Source organism: Saimiri boliviensis, chromosome 12 (assembly GCF_048565385.1).
Source record: "Saimiri boliviensis isolate mSaiBol1 chromosome 12, mSaiBol1.pri, whole genome shotgun sequence".
In the NCBI taxonomy this organism is placed as follows: Eukaryota; Metazoa; Chordata; class Mammalia; order Primates; family Cebidae; genus Saimiri; species Saimiri boliviensis.
Genome location: NC_133460.1, coordinates 12,479,271 through 12,499,874, shown reverse-complemented (window position 1 = coordinate 12,499,874; position 20,604 = coordinate 12,479,271). Strand labels below are relative to the sequence as shown.

Below are 20,604 nucleotides of genomic sequence, written 5' to 3'. Positions count from 1 at the left end.
GCCCAGCTAATTTTTGTATTTTCAGTAGAAACAGGGTTTCACCACATTGGTCAGGCTAGTCTTGAACTCCTGATGTCGTGATCCACCCACCTCGGACTCCCGAAGTGCTGGGATTACAGGCGTGAGCCACCGCGCCCGGCGTTTTTCTAAATATAGAGATGAGGTCTCACTATGTTACCCAGGCTGGTCTCAAACTCCTAGGCTCAAGCGATCCTCCCTCCTCAGTTGTCCTATCTCATTCTTCAAGAGCATTCTTCGAAAGAGAATCAAAATGGCAGGGGGCAGAGATATTAGGGAGTTTTTTGGAGGCATACTATGACACTGTGAGACCGTGGCCCACAATTATCTGCATCTCAGCTTGCAAGAAAACAGCTGTAGCATGGCAAGAGTGACGCCATCTTGAAGTAAAGTTGCCATGATGACCAATGTTTCTCTCCTGCAGTAAGATCTTTAAACAACATCTGTGGCATAAATAACCCCTCACAGAGAAACAATGCCCATAGCATAGATAACCTTCATCAAGAAGCTTACTAGCATCCTCAGTGGTCATGAGTTTTGCAAGAAAGTCTGAGGTGTGACCAGCTATGCATGTTTTATCCTAAAAGTTTGCTAGCAAAATGATAGTTTTTGGAGGTCAGTGCGGAAATCCACTGTTGCATGGCCTCAAGACACCACTTCTGTTCGTAAGTCCCTATGAATGTTTCTCTCTGAGAAACAGGCTTTGTCAGCCTTTCTATAACCATATAGCCTGTAGAAGCATGAGCCAAATAAACCTTTCTTCTTTGTAAATTATCCAGCTTCCTCTGCCCTTGGAGGTGGGTTTGCATGGACTGCTCACTGTAGAACATGTAGCAATACAGCCAGGAGCTGAGAGACCAAGAAACGGACAGAGGAAATGAAGCCTCCATGGGGGACATCCCAGGGTACCCAGCCACTTCTACGTGGAGCAGTGCAGTCACCTTTTGGACACCTTTGGATCACGACATGAGTATGAGGATGCCCCAAAAATGCCAGTATCAGCGCTTCTGTGGGCTGCCCGTTGGATGACAGAAGTCCAGCTAGCAACGGATGCAAAAGTAAAATGGCTTGAGGCAGAATTATAATTGGAAAGAACGTTTTTTTTTTTTTTTTTAGAGCTCTACAATCAGAAGTCAGCTTAATTAAAAGCTAATATTCAGGCCATAATTTTTTTCAGGATGGGGAAGGGCCTTTATTCTGTTTCTGGCATTTTTTTCAGTTAACTGAAACACCTTTTTAAAAATTATGTTTGATCCCTCTGTTTGGTGTCTTACTTGTTGGTATAATTTTGATTTTTTTTCCTTTTTTTTTTTTTTTTTTTTTTTTGAGACAGCATCTCGCTCTGTCACTTAGGCTTGTGTGCAGTGGCACGATCATGGCTCACTGCAGCAAAGTACCTCCCAGGAGCAAAGTACCCTCCTGCCTTGGTCTGCGGAGCAGCCGGGACTACAGGCACATGCCACCACACCCAGCTAATTTTTGTATTTCTTGTAGAGATGGGGTTTTGCCATGTTGGCCAAGATGGTCTCAAACTCCTGGCCTCAAGCGATCTTCCCACCCCAGCCTCCCTGAATACTGGGATTACAGGCATGAGCCCCTGTGCCTGGGTTTTGTTAGTGTGATTTTTGCTCTTGCTCTTTCATTTCCTTCCTCCTTCCTTTTGCCATCTTTGATGCTACGTGAATGAATCTAGAGGAGACTTCCTGTGCCCCTGAGACCCTGATAGAGTCTAGGTATTTGTCTCCTCCAAATCTCAGGTTGAAATGTGACCTCCACTGATGAAGGTGGGGACTGATGGCAGGTGTCTGGGTCATGGAGCTAGATTCCTCACGAATGGCTTGGTGCCATCCTCGTGGTAATGAGGGACTTCTTGCCATTAGTTCACTCAAGAGCTGGTTGTTTAAAATAAGCCCGTACCTCCTCCCCTCTTTCTCTTGCTCCCTCTCTTACCATGGGCCACGCTGGCTTCCCCTGCACCATCCGCCATGATTGGAAGCTGCCTGTGTTCTCACCAGAAGCAGAAGCTAACACAATGCTTTCCGTATAGCCTGTAGAAGCATGAGCCAAATAAACCTTTGTCTTTGTAAATTACCCAGTCTTGGCTGGGCACGGTGGCTCACGCCTATAATCCCAGCACTTTGGGAGGCCAAGATGGGCAGATCACCTGAGGTCAGTCAGGCGTTTGAGATTGGCCTGACCAACACGGTGAAATCCCGTCTACTAAAAATACAAAGTTAGCCGGACGTGGTGGCACATGCCTGCAATCCCAGCTACTAGGGAGGCTGAGGCAGGAGAATCACTTGGACCCAGGAGGCAGAGGTTGTGGTGAGCCGAGATCATGCCATTGCACTCCAGCCTGGACAACAGAGCAAAATTGCATCTCAAAAAAAAAAAAAAAAAAAAAAACAGTCTCAGCTATTTAATTATAGCAACATAAACTAACACAACTCCTTGAGGAACACAGGAAAAGGTGCCACTCACCCCCTTTTGGGGGGCTTCTGCCTTCCTGGTGGAGTTCCAAGAGTCATTGGAAGGTTTCTCTGGGGTCTAAACCTCTACTTTTTTGCACTGATTTCCCTGATCGCTTAGGCTTTTGGGAGTACCAGGGATTACTTAGTACTGTGACAGAATACGACTTTGCGTGTGCCGTGGCTGACAAGTAACTGATGAGGGCTGCCATTTTGGGGGGTGGTTGACAGTGTTTACAATGAGTGTTATTGCTGCAGGGAGGCGACTTATTTCTTTGCATGTTTAGCTAAGAAAAGTGTGATTTGGCCAGGCACGATGGCTCATGCCTGTAGTCCCAGCACTTTGGGAGGCTGAGGCAGGTAGATCTCTTAAGGCCAGGAGCTCAAGACCAGCCTGGAAAATATGGTGAAACCCCATCTCTACTGAAAATACAAAAATTAGCCAGACGTAGTGGTACGTGCATGTAATTCCAGCTACTTGGGAGGCTGAGGCAGGAGAATGAGAGTCACTTGAACTCGGAAGGTGGAGGTTGCAGTGAGCTGAGACCGCACCACTGCACTCCAGCCTGGGTGACAGAACGAGACTCCGCCTCAAAAAAAGAAAGAAAGAAAAGTATGATTTAGATATCTAGAGGCTGGAAACACTTGAGACCGAGGGATAAGACTCCCGTGGGGAATGGGCTGATCACAAAATGAGTTAGTGGCATGGGGTTGCCCACCAGCCTTGGGGGGATGTCCTTGCAGTGGGGTACACCGTCCTTTGCACTGTTCGTCATGCTTCTTTCTTTGGGGGGACCAAGGATCCAGTATAAAAATGGGACCTTGATTTGGGGAGACCTAAGTGTGCTGCCTTCCAGCTGCACCTGCTTTCCACATTTCTAAGTATGAGACCCTGGAAGCTGCAAATCCTTCTCTGGTCCTATTTGCTAAGGGGCTCCACTCTGAGCTCAGTGATTCAGTTGGAAGATGGAGACTAACTTAGAAGCTAACCATCTACATGAAATTGGTCTCAGGCTGTGCGCAGCGGCTCACACCTGTAATCCCAGCACTTTGAGAGGCCAACGCGGGTGGATCACCTGAAGTGAGGGGTTCAAGACCAACCTGGCCAACACGGTGAAACCCTGTCTCTACTAAAAATACAAAAATTAGCTGGGCGTGGTGGCAGGTGCCAGTAATTCTAGCTACTCGGGAGGCTGAGGCAGGAGAATCATTTGAACCCAGGAGGCAGAGGTTGTGGTGAGCCGAGATTGCACCAGTGCACTCCAGCCTGAGTGACAAGCATGAACTCCATCAAAAAAAGAAACTGTTCGTAAAATAAAATAGAAATGCCTTCAGAATTATCAGTATTAAAAATAATGCAGACACTTTTGCCTGGGTCTATGGTCAGATGGGTTTAGGCTATCTCTGCTGGATGTTTTAAGGTTATAAAACTGTTACTCCTGTCTGTGAATTTATGTCTCAGAGCCGCTTGATTCTAGACTATAACTCAACAACCATGGTGAGGCCTGGGGACGAGTGTGGAGGTCTCCCTGCCCCTGCTGTGTCCTCTGGCTGTGCTGGGAAGGGTCATTATCTTCACAGCTCTGTCTTCTGTCCTGAGCTTAACAGTTGGTGTGTAAATTCTGGACACAGATAAGCCCTTCCTTTCACTGCCGTCCCTGGGTACCATGTGGGGACTTGGGACCCAGAGTAATGGGGCAAAACATTAGAAAGCATACCTGTGTCATAGTTTCAAATTCCTTTCAGTAATTTCATACCTTAAAGTCATGTCACCTTAAATGAAGTAACAGATCATCGGAAAGTGTCTGAGTCATTTCTAGGTAAAATAGTGGAACGTTAACTTTTAAATGCAAGCTTAAATTTATATACTTTGGCATCTTATTTTAGATGGTATAGAAAAGCTAAATATAGATATATCTGTTAATAAATGAAAAAATTAAGGCAGCATCTTTCTAAAAAATAATGAAATGGTTTTCATCTATAAGTACGGATACAAGACAGTTCAAAATTACTTACTTCCTGGGTTTTTCACTGGAAATTAAGGTTACTAAGAGTTAAAATTATATAATTTTAAGAGATAGATATAAGAGAAACAATTTTATATACAGGGTATATAAAGAAAGCAGAATGTATTTTAGGTGAAGAAATGTTATTAACATTTGTGAAGATGTGGTTTTTGCTGAAGGAAACGTAATTTTTTCTAGTTTAGAGGTTATTTAAAGGTTGTTTCAAAACGAGGGAGAAATGGTACAGATAAAACTAAATGAATCTAGAAGTTGAGGTAAGGAAAAAGTAGAAAAAAATCTTTTAAGCAGTTATAAAGGATTTGTGGGAATCTTATCTGTGTAGTCCAAAGCTGACTGAAATTGGATGGATTTGTTTATAAGGTTTTATTAAAATTAGCTTTTGCATTGATAATACCCTAATATAAAAGTAAATTTCCATTTTCTTTTTTAAACAATAATTTATGTCGTATTAATAAGAGATAAAAATTTTTGTTTACCTTTTGAATCAACTGCAATTTAAGACAAAAGAAGGAGAGACAGTTTCATGCTGTCTTTATTAGGTCTCTCTATCAAGGAGTAAAGGTTTTTGCTTTTTGCAATTTTCGAGTTATCACTTTGGCTAAATGATTATTATTTTGCAGTTACCCAGGATCCTATTTTGATAAAGTGTTTTAAAACTCCCTTACTTTGGTATCAAGGTTTTAAATCTTTGATATTTGACATACTTCCTGAAAGCAAATTTCAAATCCTAACCTTAAGCTCTTCTTGACCCAAACTAACTTGGACATAACAAATAGAGTCCCTGAAAAACCAAGAGAGAAATTTTTGTCTTATTTGTTATGTTAGAATTCTATGAGCTAAGCATAAAGGCTTACACGTGTAATCCCAGCACTTTGGGAGGCCAAGGCCGGCAGATCACCTGAAGTCAGGAGTTCGAGACCAGCCTGGCTGGTATGTTGAAACCCCATCTCTACTATAACTATAAAAATTAACCAGGCATGGTGGCACACGCCTGTAGTCCCAGCTACTTGAGAGGCTGAGGCACAAGAATTGCTTGAACCCAGGAGATGGAGGTTGCAGTGAGCCAAGATCACACCACTGCACTCCAGCCTGGGCAACAGGGTGAGACTCAGTCTAATATATACATAGATATATATAGATATATAATATGGGAAACATTGTGAAATGAGAAATGGTGTTTAACTTTCTTTGAGTTGTATTTATATAAATGTATTATTAATATGTGTTCCAAAATTATAGGTAATTTCTAAGGTCTGATATGTCTTGGTATATGCAGTTAATTGCTTTATTCGGATTCTTTTCCTAAAGCTTTCTGCAGACCCTAAAGGACTGTGTCTTTGAGGAAATTCATAGAAAGGACCCTGACAAGTCATCCTGAATAACAGGTTTCTGATCACTTTGGAGATGATACCGTTAGGCTACTAGGAACCTCCAGAGCTCTTAATTAGCCGATGTGTTTATGAAGATTGCTAACACAACATCAAACAGAAAAAGAATTAATCACATGTGCCTGACCTAGTAAAGGGCTGAAATCACTTTTATGACTTTTGTTTGAACCACTGCTGTTTATTTTTATGTTTTCTTTTTGAGAGTCAAAAAAAATTTTTTTTTCTTTTGAGCTATTTATAGCGACAGTAATTGGGCAAAGTATACACTGGTGAGTAAAACTGAGACATTTATTTTTCTCTCTATCTAATTTCTCCGTAATTGGAAACTGTTCATGAATATGCTTATTTTATTGCCATGTGGTTATTAACATACATTCACTAAGAATGTGTATTCTTTCGCCACAGGACACATTGGAGATACTGGTTATTATGCCAAGGTTTTGACTAGGATGGCATATTTTTAGATATGACCATTCTGCTTTAAGGAATTGAGGTTGACTTGATGGAGACAATAAAAGGTCCCCTGGAAAGACTGGCCCTAGTTCCTTGTCTTATGGTGCCCTCCAAGATTCCAGACCTGTGAGAAATAAAGAATGTCACTTTCTAGCAGGTCCAGGAACCTCAAGATATTTGGGGAACCTCAAGAACAGAAGAATTCACCCAATTCATATAGGCATTTCAGGTACATTTTGGTGCCAAATCCGTGACTTGGCTTCCTAAATCCAGACCTTTACAAGTCTCGTCCAAAATTCCTTATGCACATTCTAGTAAATCCAACTTACAAAGAGTCTACGTGGTCAATCGCTAGTCTTGCTCCACTTGATGCAAATAATAGGGCCAAGTATAGTCAGGCTAAAACTTATTTTGCAGATAAACTGGGTTTCATTATGATTTTTCTTTGGTAGAAAAGGGAAATTAGAGACAGAAATACCTTTCAGAAGAAAACTATGACACATGTGTTATTAGATACCAGCCTTGACCATTGTTTCTGAGCTTTTATTATTTGCCTACAATTTGGACTGAATCCTGAATCATTTCCTGGCTGCAAGAAGTCTCTAAAGAACGGAGTACTGAGTTTTAATTTTCTTTGTGATGGTTGTAGTTTGCTCCCTGATGGAATAGGTTCTCTTTTTTCTTTTCATTCTGGCATACAAATTCTCTTTTTGATTGTAGTATTTGTGTGCATTATATTTCTTTTTTCTTTTCCTTTCTTTCTTTTTCTTTTTTTTTTTTTTTTTTTGAGACAGAGTCTCATTCTGTTGCCCTGGCTGGAGTGCAATGCAAGATCTTGGCTCACTGCAACCTCTGCCCCCTAGTTCAAGCGATTCTCCTGCCTCAGCCTCCTGAGTAACTGGGATTACAGGCATGCACCACCACACCCAGCTAACTTTTGTATTTTTAGTAGGGACGTGGTTTTGCCATGTTGGTCAGGCTGGTCTCCAACTCCTGACCTCAGGTTATCCACACACCTCAGCCTCCCAAAGTGCTGAGATTAACGGCATGAGCCACTGTGCCTGGCCTATATTTCTACTATTTAAATTATGAATGCCATGTATCTCTCACTGTTTTACTTCTGAGAAAACCAAAATCATGGTATTCTGAAGACTAGGGATTATTCAACAAAGGTTGTGAATCTTCTTCATTTGGAATCCTACTGGGCCCAATCTATTTCTTATTGCCAACACACTGCTGATGAAGCTATACCACATCAAGCGTCCTCCCTCTAGACCCAGGGACTGTCCCAGGAGAGGTGGGTAAGTGAGATTGCAAGGGCGAGTTTCCAGGGGTGGAGTGTAGGAAAACAGCCTGTTGCATGGCAAGAGTGACGCCATCCTGAAGCGACACCCCATGATGATGGATGTTTGACTCCTGCAGCAATGTTTTTAAGCAATGCCTGTGGCATAGAGAACCCCTCATCAAGATGTTTATCTAACCTCCCTAGGGGTCATGAGTTTCACAAGAAAGCCTGAAGTGTGACCAGCTATGCATGCTTTACCCTAAAGGCTTGCTAGATAAAGGATATTTCAGATTGGGCACGGTGATTCATGCCTGTAATCCTAGCACTTTGGAAGGTCAAGGCAATCGATCACCTGAAGTCAGTTCGAGACCAGCTTGGCCAACACGGTGAAACCCTACTAAAAAAAAAAAAAAATAGTCAGGTATGGTAGTATGTGTCTGTAATCCCATTTACTCGGGAGGCTGAGGCAGGCAGATCACTTGAACCCGTGAGGCTGAAGTTGCAGTGAGCTGAGATCACACCACTGCAATCCAGCCTGGGCAACAAGAGTGAAACTCCATCTCAAAAAAAAAAAAAAGATATTTTCTGGAGGTTGGGTGCAGGGATCCCCTGTCTCTCGGCCACCAGATACAGCATTTCGGTTAGTAAGTTCCTACTGATTTTTTTTTTTTCCAAGAAGCTGGATTCGTGAGCCTTATTCTCTGGCATCTCAGCTCCCTCAGCCTTTGAGGATCGGTTTGCATAGGCCTGCTCACTGCAAAACACAGTTCTTCTGTCCTCCCTTGACATACAATTATCCAGCTCTGCTAGAGACGGAAGCAGGAATTTAGGGATCACGGAGTCCACCACCCTCAGTTTCCAGATAGAGAAACCAAGGCCCAGGGAGGGCCTTGGGTGACTTGAGATCTCATCATGAATCAGATATTAAGCTGAAGTTGGGACCCACATCCTCCACCTTATAATCTACAAGAAGGTATGAGAGGATGAGGTCCCTACAGTCCCTGCCTACAGAAAATAATAACAGCTAATGTTTCTTGAGAACTTATTATGTGCCAGGAGCTATTGAAATGTCCATGTGTCTAATTCTCATAATAACTATATGAAAGAGGTACTATTGTTATGCCCATTTTTGAATGAAGAAACAGAAGTACAGTGAGGTTTTATACCTGAGTCAGGATATTCCAACCCAAGCACTCTAACTCCAGAGTTTACACTTTCTTTTCTTTTCTTTTCTTTTTTTTTTTTTTTTTTTGTTAAGACCGAGTCTCTCTCTGTCATCTAGGCCAGAGTGCAATGGTGAGATCTCGGCTCACTGCAACCTCCGCCTCCCAGGCTCAAGTGATTCTCCTGCCTCAGCCTCCCAAGTAGCTGGGACTATAGGCACACACCACCATGCCCAGCCAATTTTTTGTATTTTTAGTAAAGACAGGATTTCACCATGTTGCCGAAGCTGGTCTCAAACTCCTGAACTCAGGTACTCTGCCAGCCTCAGCCTCCCAAAGTGCTGGGATTACAGGTGAGAGTCACCGTGCCTGGCCCAGAGTCCCCACTTTCAATCACATTTGGAGGAATGCAACTTGTAGGATGGATTTTATCTATTCTGCTGCACTCCAGAGAGCAGAAACAGGCTCAACAGCTCCAAGGAGTAGGACTCCGCCCAATACAAAGAACGACCCAGCCTCAAAAAAAAAAGCCCCTTTGCAATGGCATTAAACTTTGCAATGGTGTAAATGAGAGAGGAGAAAGGGAAGAGGCTGGTCAGGCAGGCAGTTAGGATGGGCCCTTCATTTAATTATTTCAAACAAAAGAACAGCCGGCAGGTACAGATAAGGAAACTTGCACATGGGAGCTTGCCTGAGACATGCCCACAGCTGCACAGATAAGAAAGACTACACAGGTAACTTGCCCGAACAGGCCCACAAGGGGAAAATCTGTCCCCTGACACATGCACAGTAAGGGAGACAAAGCAATATGGAGTAACTCAAGCTAAGGACCCGCATGCGCACTAGGGGGATGGGGTGGAGTACCAGAAATTCACACCTTATGCAAATGAGACACCCGGCCCTCATCCATCTCTTCGAAAAGCCTTTGCATTCAACTGTAAAAACGGCAACCCTCTTTCAGGCCCCTTCTACAGAGGAGAGCTTTCTTCTTTTGTTTGTTAAACGTTCACTCCAACCTCACGCTTTGTGTCCCCGCTCCTTAATTCTCTTGGTTGTGAGACAAAGAACTCCAGGCGATACCTCACAACGAGAGACTGCTACATTGTGGTACATTGGCGAAACTATAACATAAGGATAGGAGAAAGACTTGAACCACCATGTGGAGATGTTGCCAAGATATTCAAGCAGCTGATGGAGGATGGGGCTGGGCCAGTGTTTTCTCAAGTCCCTAGGGGGTTCAGAACGGTGGAGGGACATGGCATTAAACTACACCAAATCGTGTCATAGAGAACAATTCTCCCTCTAATTCCCTTCCAAGCCTTCAGATGACTTCCAACAGGAAACGACAGTTTTGTGCTAGCCTGTCTTTAACATTGCTCTAACTCTTGCTGATATTACTTCCTAATACTTCCTGTTTCACAAAGAGAAAAAAAGACCACAGCATCTAGCTCGAGTTCGATGGCATTGCTTTTCTTTTATGCTCATATGTGCACACACGTGCCCGCACAGACACACACACACACGCACACATACATATATATTTCTTCTATTTTGGTGAGTTGTACTGTTTTTCCACTCCTAATTTTGATCTAAAGTTCCCCTTTTACCTTCATTTTTGTAAGAAGATGGTGAGACAATATAGAGCAAAAAAATTGTAATAGAAGACGAATACGTAACTAGAAATAAATTAGCAAAGGTGATGAGGAAGGAGACCCTTAATCCTCTTAAGCTTCTAAAAGCCCTTCCCCCTAGACTTCTACATTGCATTTAAATAGAAAGACCCGGGCACCACCCTTAATCACACCCCTATAGGTAGCAGGCATGGTATGGAGGAATCTTTCCAGAAGGCACTGTTTTTGCTTAAACATGATCAAACCCCCACCTAGTCATGTACCTCACGCCTACTTCATGGATCAAGACCGCTTCACACGTAATTTCTAGAACTGTAAGACTTTTAAAGCACAAGGATTTTCTTTTTCTCGGTAGTTAAGGCATTTTCACCTGTCGCAGCTCCCGGCCAAATAAATCACTACTTCCTTCCCTGTTCGGTGTTCAAGAGGTTTGTTTGTGGTGGCTTCTGCCTCAGTGATATGAAAATAAGCAACGTCTGGAAACACTCAGATAAAAGAATTCTCTGCTTCTAGGCCCACTCCAGGCTGAGAGGTCACAGGGCCACCACCTTGCACACAACAGAGCACCATTCACATTGTGGTTTATAGGAACAACGTTCCCTGGAATCGTGCAGTGCACAGCCTGTGCAGCTGTACACAGCAGCCATGGATATTTTTAGAGTTAGAAATATCCCAAACACACAAGGAAGAGAGATAATCTTCTGGCCGGCTGCCCTGAAATTGGCTGCCAAAGTTTCTCACTCAGAATTATGTTATTTTCTATTCATGATCCGCATACAGCATCCCCAAGCTCAGGGGATCACCAGGCAGCCCAAGCAGCACTGAGTCTCAACCCAACCTCGAGAAGAATCAGAGAAACAGGCCTAGAGCTCTCCTCAGGGGAGACTCACTAACATAATCCCAGCAAGGCTGCAAAGATATGAACTGCACATTCAAGTGTAAAGGCAGCAGGCTGACAGTCTCAGACATCAACACCCTTGGAGAATATAGTATCCATTGTTTTTTTAGATGGAGTATCACTCTGTTGCCAGGAGGGAGTGCAGTGGTGCAATCTCAGCTCACTACAACCTCCGCCTTCCGGGTTCAAGCGATTCTCCTCCCTCAGCCTCCTGAGTAGCTGGAACTACAGGCGCCCGCCACCATACCCAGCTAATTTTTGTATTTTTGGTAGAGATGGGATTTCACATTGTTGGCCAGGATGGTCTCGATCCCTTGACCTTGTGATCCACCCACCTTGGCCTCCCAAAGTGCTGGGATTACAGGCGTGAGCCACCACACCTGGTACCATGAACCATTCTTTAAAAAGCTAGCTGACTTGAAATCCAGCTCACCAAGGAAGAATCAAAATAAACCCAAGAATGGAGAAGTCATAATAAAATTCCATGGTGGGTAAAGAATCTATTTAAACAAATAACCAAAATAAAAAAATTGCAGGTAGTGTAATTGTAACACACTGATGCTGTAAGAATCCTGTAAGCACCAAAAATCAGGAAGTCAGAGGCAGTAAGACCTGTAGTCACCACATATTTCTGAGAAGCAATCTAATACCAGAAAAATCTTGTTTAAAGACCATAGGGATATACTTCTAACCCCCTCCCCTGCAAAACCACAAAGTTAATTATCTCCCGGGAGGTGAAAAGGGCCAGGCAAAAGGGAATGGAGAGTGGAATTCAGGCCTGACACGTGAACACCAGGGGAGCCTCACTTTTCGTGAGGGACACCAGTCCCAGTGGCTCTTGAACTCCTGGCCTCAAGCAGTTCTCCCACCTCAGCCTCCCGAATAGCTGGGATTACAGGCATGTACCGCACCTGCCCCCAGCAGGCTCTCAAACCCAGGGCCACTGAAGAAAGACTTCTCATGGTCTTAGGAAGTTCCTGTACTGATTCACACACACACACACACACACACACACACACACACACACAGCCAGGCACAGTGGCTCACGCCTGTAATCCTAGCACTGTGGGAGGCCAAGGCAGGAGGATCATTTGAGCCCAGGAGTTTGAGACCAGCCTTGGCAACATAGTGAGTCCCCATATCTAAAAAAAATTTAAAAAATAAAAAGTTTTTTTAAGTAAAAGCACACACCAGAAACTCAACTTTTTTAAGTAAAAACGCACACTAGAAACTCACCCATACCAAGCCGGTCCTAAACAGTGCCCTCTCTCTCTCTGTCACTCACACGCATTTCTCTCCAGGTCCACTGCCTCAGCCTCTCCTCTGGTCTCCCTCTACACCATCAGCCACAGGAATACTTGTAGAACCCGTATCTGAATTCTGCTCAGGAACCCCCGATTGCCTTTAGCTTTCACCAGAATCATGCCCTCGAGCGTTTATGAAAAATGAAGGCTTCTTAAGATGCATATTCTCTGTGACCCAACAATTCCATTTCTTGGAACTCATCTTACCCGTGTGAAAAATTACACAAGGTCAAAATCATTCATTGCAACCTTATTTTAATAGCAAAGGACTGGAAATAACCTAAATTTTCATTAATTAAATAAGAAACATGTATTCAATTTATGGAAAGATCACACCCATTAAAATGAACAAGGCTGTTCGCTCTCTCTCAGAATGTAATTATTAATTAATATTAGTAGTACATGGAAAAGTGGGGACCTTACTGAAGTTGGACACCCACTGCTCATCCAGAATAAGTCTACACAACTCTGGCCCTTTGGTCTAGTGTGGTCTCTTGACATTATCCATCTGACGTTCTATTCATTCTCCATTGCTGCTGTACCAAATTTACACAAACATTTGTACATTTGTATTGGCTAAAACAATACAAAATCTTTATTATTATTATTTTTTTTTTTTGAGACAGAGTCTCACTCTGTCATCCAGGCTGGAGTGCAGTGGCTCAATCTCAGCTCACTGCGGCTTCTGCCTCCCAGGCTCAATCGAGTCTCGTGCCTCAGCCTCCTGAGTAACTGAGATTACAGGCATGCACCACCACACCCAGCCAATTTTTGTATTTTTTAGTAGAGACGGGGTTTCACCATGTTGGCCAAGCTGATCCTGAATTCCTGACGTCAGGTAATCTGCCCACCTCAGCCTCCCAAAGTGCTTGGATCACAGGCTTGAGCCACCGCACCCAGCCACTCTCCACTTCTGAGTTTCCCGTGTCCACTGGACCACTCTATGTGCCTCTGCATACCCACAGCTTGGCTCCCATTCATAAGTGAGAACATACGGAGTCCGGTTCTCCATTCCAGGGTGACTTCACTTAGAATAATGGAAAAAATATAGAACGCTTCATGAATTCGTATGTTATCCTAGCACAGAGGCCATGCTCACCCGCTCTGTATCGTTCCAATCTTAGTGTATGTGCTGCCAGAGCAAGCACTGATGTGGACATCTTTGGAGTGGGCGGCATTATTCTACTGACCACAGGTACCCTATATCCCCAGCTACCAAAGCACCTGTCACATCTCATCAAACACAAGACCTTGCCAGGTGCGGTAGCTCCTGCCTGTAATCTCAGCATTTTGGGAGGCTGAGGCAGGAGGATTGCTTGAGGCCGGGAGCTTGAGGTCAGCCTAGGCAACATAGTAAGACCCCATCTCTACAAAAATTTAAAAATTAGCTGAGGGTGGTGGCATGAGCCTGTAGTCCCAGCTACTCGGGAGGCTGAGGCAGGAGGATCGTTTAAGCCCAGTTCAAGGTTGCAGTGAGCTGTAATCGCACCACTGCCCTCCAGACTGAACAATAGCATGAGACCTTGTCCCTAAAATATAAATCAATAAATAATTTTTTAAACAAAAACACAAGGCTTCATGACTATGGACCAGTCCCTCCACCTGAAATGCTTTCTCATCTGCCCAAATTCTACTCAGACCTTCAAAGCTGAACTCAAAAGCCCTTCCTCCATGAAGCCCTCTCTGATTTCCCCAAACAGAGTTAGTGACACTGCCAGCACTTTGAAAAAGTCTATCTATATAACACATGTCACTTGGCATTTGAATTGTATGTTTACTTGTATATCTCTCAGCAGCCAGCAAGCAATTTAAAGAGTGAAAATGAGTATATTCAACCACAGGTCCCCACCTTTTATCACAATGCCTGGAGCGTAATAGGGTTTAATATTTAATAATCAATGATTGGGCAAGAGACGGTGGATCACACCTGTAATCCCAGCACTTTGGGAGGCTGAGATGGGCAAATCCCTTGAAGGCAGGAATTTAAGATCAGCCTGACCAACGTGGTGAAACCCCATCTCTACTAAAAATACAAAAATCAGTGGTGTGTGGTGGTGCGTGCCTGTAATCCCAGCTACTCAGGAGACTGAGGCATGAGAATCACTTGAACCCGGGAGGTTTCAAGGGTTGCAGTGAGCTGAGATCACACCACTGCACTCCAGCCTGGGCGACAGAGCGAGACTCTGTCTCAAAACAAAAATCATCATCGTCATCATCATCACTGATGGAATGAATTACCAAGTTCTTTTTATTTTACCATGGAGCACAATATTTAATACATAATCCAGAGTATGATTTTATGCATCTGTTGTTAGTTCACATGTCTGGCCCATGATGGGAAGGCTATAAATATTTGCAGCATAAATAAATTAATACTTATACCTAATATTTATTGAACATTTTCTATATGCCAAAATATAGAACATTTTCTATATTTTCTATATTGAACATTTTCTATATTGAACACTTAGCTAAGCTCTTATAAGCTCTGCCTCCCTCACTTAATTCTTCACAATACCTCTCAAGGGAACACGACTGTATTCATTTGGGTAGTTAATACTAGCTGCTATTACAAACATCTCAAAATCTTAAAGATTCTTTCTTAGCTGCCTCTCCTGAATGATTCATATCCATGAAGTAACTCAGGGATCCAGGCTCCTTCTATGGTGTAGCTGCACCACAAATGAGGGAGAGAAAATAGAGGGAGGGCACACAGTATATTTGTCCACTGCAGCCCAGAAGTGACATCCATCACTTCCACTCTTATCCCATTGGCCAGGCTAGTCACATGGCCATTCCAAGTGCAAAGGACTCTGGGAAATGCAGAGGAACTCAAGGCTACTGATAAGCATAGAGTCACAGCTGGAATCACCATCTTCCTCGTCGTACAGTGGAAGGAACAGAGGTTCAGAGGAATGGAGACACTGCCCATGTCCTTTTAGCTACAGTGTGTAGGAGACAAGTTCAAACTCAGATCCGTCTGCCTGCATAGACCCAGCCCTTAACCATTACTCACATCTAACATTCTGTGCGCTCAAAAGTTAGGCCACAGAGGGGTGCAATGGCAAGGAGGACTTCACCCTGCATGGGACATTCCATCTGGATCATCCCCCAGCAGATAATCCACCAAGAGCTAATCAGGAGTTGGCTGGGTCTTGCATTTTACTATTTGCTTAGTCTTGCCAGAATCCTTTTATTCACAAGCATCTAAACGATGACATGAGGCAGATGTTACGTGCTGATTTTCCCCTCCAGATTGGTGCAAGAGAGGAAAAGGAATCTGTTTTTTTTAAGCGAGCATCAGCTGAAGCTTGAACAAAACCAATATCTCTTGCAGGACAAGCAGCTCTCTAAGCTTCCCACAGACGCTCTCAGAGTGTCATTCCTGGGGGTTATTTGGTGGTTGTTTACAGTCTGGAAAGAAATACTCTCCTTCCTGGATATGTCTCTCCTCTCCGCCTCCCGCAACCTCGCAACCTTCCCCCAGCAGCATCAGCCCTTTGCCCTTGGAGTTTAAAATTGTAATTAAAAATATCCCCTCGACCCCCCATTGCTTTGCCTGGAATCAGTCCAGAGTCCACACCCTCTTTCCAAACCCCACCATTCTTCTCGCCTGTTCTTCGTCTTCCAGCGTCAGCATCTCCACACTGAGACAATTGCAATTGCAAGTCAATTCTCAATTATTCAGGGCTGATTATTCAGGGAGTGGATCGCTCAGGCTTTCTGCTTCCCCCACCCTCTGTGGGTTTCGTTCTACTCATTAGTACCTCCACCAGCAGATAAGAAAGGAAAAGAAAAGTTTGCTGAACTCCCATCCCTCAAAACCAGTGGCTGGTTAGCCGTTTCTGTTTGCAGGGAAGCAACTGGGATCCTGGACTTTATCTGTCCAGGCTGCCTCTTTCCTGATTCACACAGACAATGCAGACTTGCCATCATTTTTCAAGGAAGGGGAGGAGAGGTATAGCCAACGCCAGCCTGGGTCTTTCATCCCAAGGCTGCTCCCACCAGCCTGTGACGTCTGTGTGCTTGACAACAGCGTGTGCCCACGTGGAAGTGTGTGCGTGAGTGTGCACGAAAGACCCGGTGTTGTCAGCTACAGCGTACAGCTTGATGGCAGAGCTGTCTCTTTACAGCATGAAATATGTCAAGGGACCATTGTGTGATGGCATATCTAATAAATACAATGAATTTTCAAAAACAAATCAGAGAGAGGCAGACGAAAGGCAATTTACCCTCACATGAAATCATCTCCTCTGCCAGCTTACCCAAAACAGGGCTTGTTTTTAGACCAGAGGCCCTCTCCCAGGTCAAAGCCTCCAATCTTGGGGCATGTGAATCATAGCCCCTTACTGAAAAGCTATAGGACAAGCGGGCCTCCTCCTTGAGAGGTCATCTTGGAGTCCTCGAGAGAAAGAACAGACACTGGTCCAGTGGATAGAGTGTGTATCTGCCCGCAAGGGGGCCCAAGGTTGGCCCAGGCAGAACTGAGTCACCTCGGCGACAATCACCACTTCCTGCAGCCTGGCAGCCTGGTTTCCACTCGCCACTTAGTAACCTACAGAACTGTCTTCTACCAAGGGAGAGCAGCCTATGTATAGGCAAGAGTAGGGCTCCCGTGTGGGGAGAATGAGATGGGTCCTTTAACTCTCTTCCAGCAAACCCCACCAGACTCCTGGCAGTCTAACTCTGGGTCATCTTGCCTCATTTTTGCATTCAATCAACAAATACTCATTAAGCACCTACTACGTGCCAGGCTGTGTTGGAAGCACTGAGGATTCAGTGGTGCGCAAGACGTGATGTTCTCATTCCAGCAGGGGAAGCAGATGTAAACAAGTCAACAAATAAATAAACAACAGATGGTGATATGCGCCCTGAATAAAACAAAACAGGATGCTGTGTGATGGAATGACAGAGCGAGCCAGGCTTCTCTGATAGGCTGATCAGGGCCTTTTCTCCAAGAGAGGACATTCCAGCTGAAACCTGATGAGGACAAGCTGGCCATGTAAAGATCCAGGGAGTGGCCAGGTGTTGTGGCTCAAGCTTGTAATCCTAGCACTGTGGGAGTCCAACATGGAAAGATCGCTTGAGCCCAGGAGTTCAAGACCACCATGGGCAACATGACAAGATCCCATCTCTACAAAAATTTTAAAAATTAGCCAAGCATGGTGACATATGCCCATAGTCCCAGCTACTCAGGAGGCTAAGGCAGGCGGATGGCCTGAGCCTAGGAGGTGGAGGCTGGAGTGAGCTGTATTTGTACCCCTGCACTCTAGTCTGGGTGACAGAGCAAGACCACGTCTCAAAAAAAAAAAAAAAAATTAAAAAGAAAAGATTCTGGGGAAAGCATCCCAGGCAAAAGACACAGCAAGTACAAAGGCCCTGGGGCAGGAATGAACTTGGAGTGCTGGAGGAACAGCAGTGAGGCTGTTGTGAAGGCGTTCTGGGGCAATGGGAGGAGCCAGGGCCAGGTTGCTTAGCCTCGTGCTGGGGCAGCCTTAAGGAGCAATGCTGCAGCTCTGGGAAGCCACTGAAGGCACCAGGAAGATGAGCACTGTGATCTGATTTGCATTCTTAAAAGCTCTATCTGGAGGCTGGGTGACTGCAAAAGACAGAACCCACTCGCAGGAGCTTGAGCATAGACTCTTGTTAGCACAGAAGGATACAAGGGCATCTCATTGAACCCAGGAGCAGGGGCTGCAGGAGAGGGGAGCCGTGGGAGCTGGACAACCTCTCTCTGGCTGTCTCAGCCCCTCTCTGCTCCTCTGAACACAGGCTTGCCTCCCTCAAACACTCCACCCCTTGTCCCTGTGTCCAGCCCTACAGAGGCCAATCCACCTCCCAGAGTCCTCCAAACTCCCAGGACAGAGAAGCCAATTGGTCCAGCCCAGGTCACATGTCCAGCTCAAGTGTCCAATCAGCATGGCTGGGTAGGTCATGGCCTTGCAGGAAAACATGGCTGCCAGCATGGCCATGACTGATGGTAGGGAAGCCGCCAGAGGAGGAGGACTGGGCTGGGCAGGTCTCTCCAAAGTGTCTTCTTCCCAGTGTTCCCCAGAATTCCCTCTGGCAGCCTTCCCTGACTTCCTCCATTCCTGTCTCCATCTCAGTCCCCACCCACAACTCAACCAGGGGGGCCAGGGCTGGCCAGACCACAGAGTTGCTCAGAGCTTAGGGTGTAGGGCGTTTCCCACTCAGGGCAACAGGACCCCAGAAGCAGGGGCAACAAAGGGAAAAGGCCAAACCCAGAAAGATGGAGGCTGGGATCTGCAGGGCAGGAAGACTGCTCGAAAAGCTTGAAGCCAGGAACCAGGAGCAGAAAAACACAAGTCAGCGGGGCAGGGAGACACGGGCGACACAGCTGCTGGGGCCCACGGCGAGTATCACGTGCTCACCAGGCCTCACGGGGCCGCTGGGCTGATGGCCACTCAGCCTGAGGCGTCTGTGTGCAAGAGCAGGGTGGAGGGGGCAGGAGAGAGCCAACGGGGTGGTTGGTAGGGGCTGCGCTTGGCCCCTCCTGCAGCTCAGAGGCCTCCGCTCTCAGAGAGGATAGCTCTCTGCCCACTCTCCTCGGTGCTGGCTGCTCGCTTGCTGCCAAGGCCCCAAGAACAGCCGGTGTGGGCATCCAGGGATGCTGGCATCTGGGCCTCGGTCTATCGGCAGTTTAAAATTGCAAAGGGGAGTCCTGGGGGGAACAGTGGCTGGAGGGAGATGAGAGAACTGAGAGGGAGGAGATGGTGGCGGGGGTGGGTGGGTTCCTGTTTCAGCAGGAGCCGAGGGCCAGGAGGAGGGAAGGACGGAAACCCAGAGAGCCAAAAGCAGGAGAAGAGAGAAGAGGAGAGTGGGCAGAGAGCTATCCTCGGGCGGGGGGCGGTTGTGGGGGGGTGGGGTGGCGGGAACAAAGGAGGCTGGGCATGGTGGCTTGCACCTATAATCCTAAGGCTTTGGGAGGCCGAGGCAGGAGGACTGCCTGAGGTCATGAGTTTGAGACCAGCCAGGGAACCATAAAAAGACCATCTCCACAAAAAAAAAAAAAAAAAAAAAAAAAAAAAAAAAAAAAAAAAAAAACCTCAAAAATTAACCAAGCGTGGTGGCGTGTGCCTGTAATCCCAACTACTTGGGAGGCTGAGGCAGGAGGATCGCTTGAGCCCAGGAGGTAGAGGCTGCAGTTAGTATGACCGCACCACTGTACTCCAGCCTGGGCAACAAAGCAAGACCCTGCCTCAAAAAATAAATAAAAATAAAAGATAAGGAAAAAAATCAAAGCACAGTATATCAGAGACAAAGAGACCAAAATGGAGAGAGATGGAGACAGATGTGACAGAAACAGCCAGAGAGCAAAAGAATGAGGACTGCCTGGACTCAAACCCAGCTGCTGCAACTAATGGCAAGTTACATTTACTAGTCTGCCAGGACTGCCGTAAAAAGCACCACAGGCCGGGCGCGGTGGCTCAAGCCTGTAATCCCAGCACTTTGGGAGGCCGAGGCGGGTGGATCATAAAGTCAAGAGATCGAGACCATCCTGGTCAACATGGTGAAACCCCGTCTCTACTAAAAATACAAAAAATTAGCTGGGCATGGTGGCACGTGCCTGTAATTCCAGCTACTCAGGAGGCTGAGGCAGGAGAATTGCCTGATCCCAGGAGGCGGAGGTTGCGGTGAGCCGAGATCGCGCCATTGCACTCCAGCCTGGGTAACAAGAGCGAAACTCCGTCTCAAAAAAAAAAAAAAAAAAAAAAAAAAAAAAAAAAAAAAAGCACCACAAACAGGTGGCCCGAACACCAGACAGTTACTGGAAGCTGGAGTTCCAAAATCAACATTAGTAGAGCTGCCTCCTTCTGAGGGCTATGCAGGAAGGATCTGTTCCCGGCCTCTCTCCTTTGTTTTTGTTTTTTTGAGACAGTTTCATGCTTGTTACCCAGGCTGGAGTAGAATGGTGCAATCTCAGCTCACTGCAAACTCCACCTCCTGG

At 45.5% G+C, this 20,604-nt stretch overlaps 1 protein-coding gene and 1 non-coding gene across 3 annotated transcripts in view; both read right to left on the bottom strand.

Annotated features, from left to right (window-relative positions):
- GSG1L (GSG1 like) overlaps positions 1-20,604 on the bottom strand; it is a 274,849-nt gene that overhangs the window by 190,623 nt on the left and 63,622 nt on the right. The window lies entirely within an intron of this gene.
- LOC120367431 (U6 spliceosomal RNA) lies at positions 13,677-13,783 on the bottom strand. Its single transcript, XR_005581821.2, has one exon. It is a non-coding gene; the product is annotated as a U6 spliceosomal RNA (small nuclear RNA).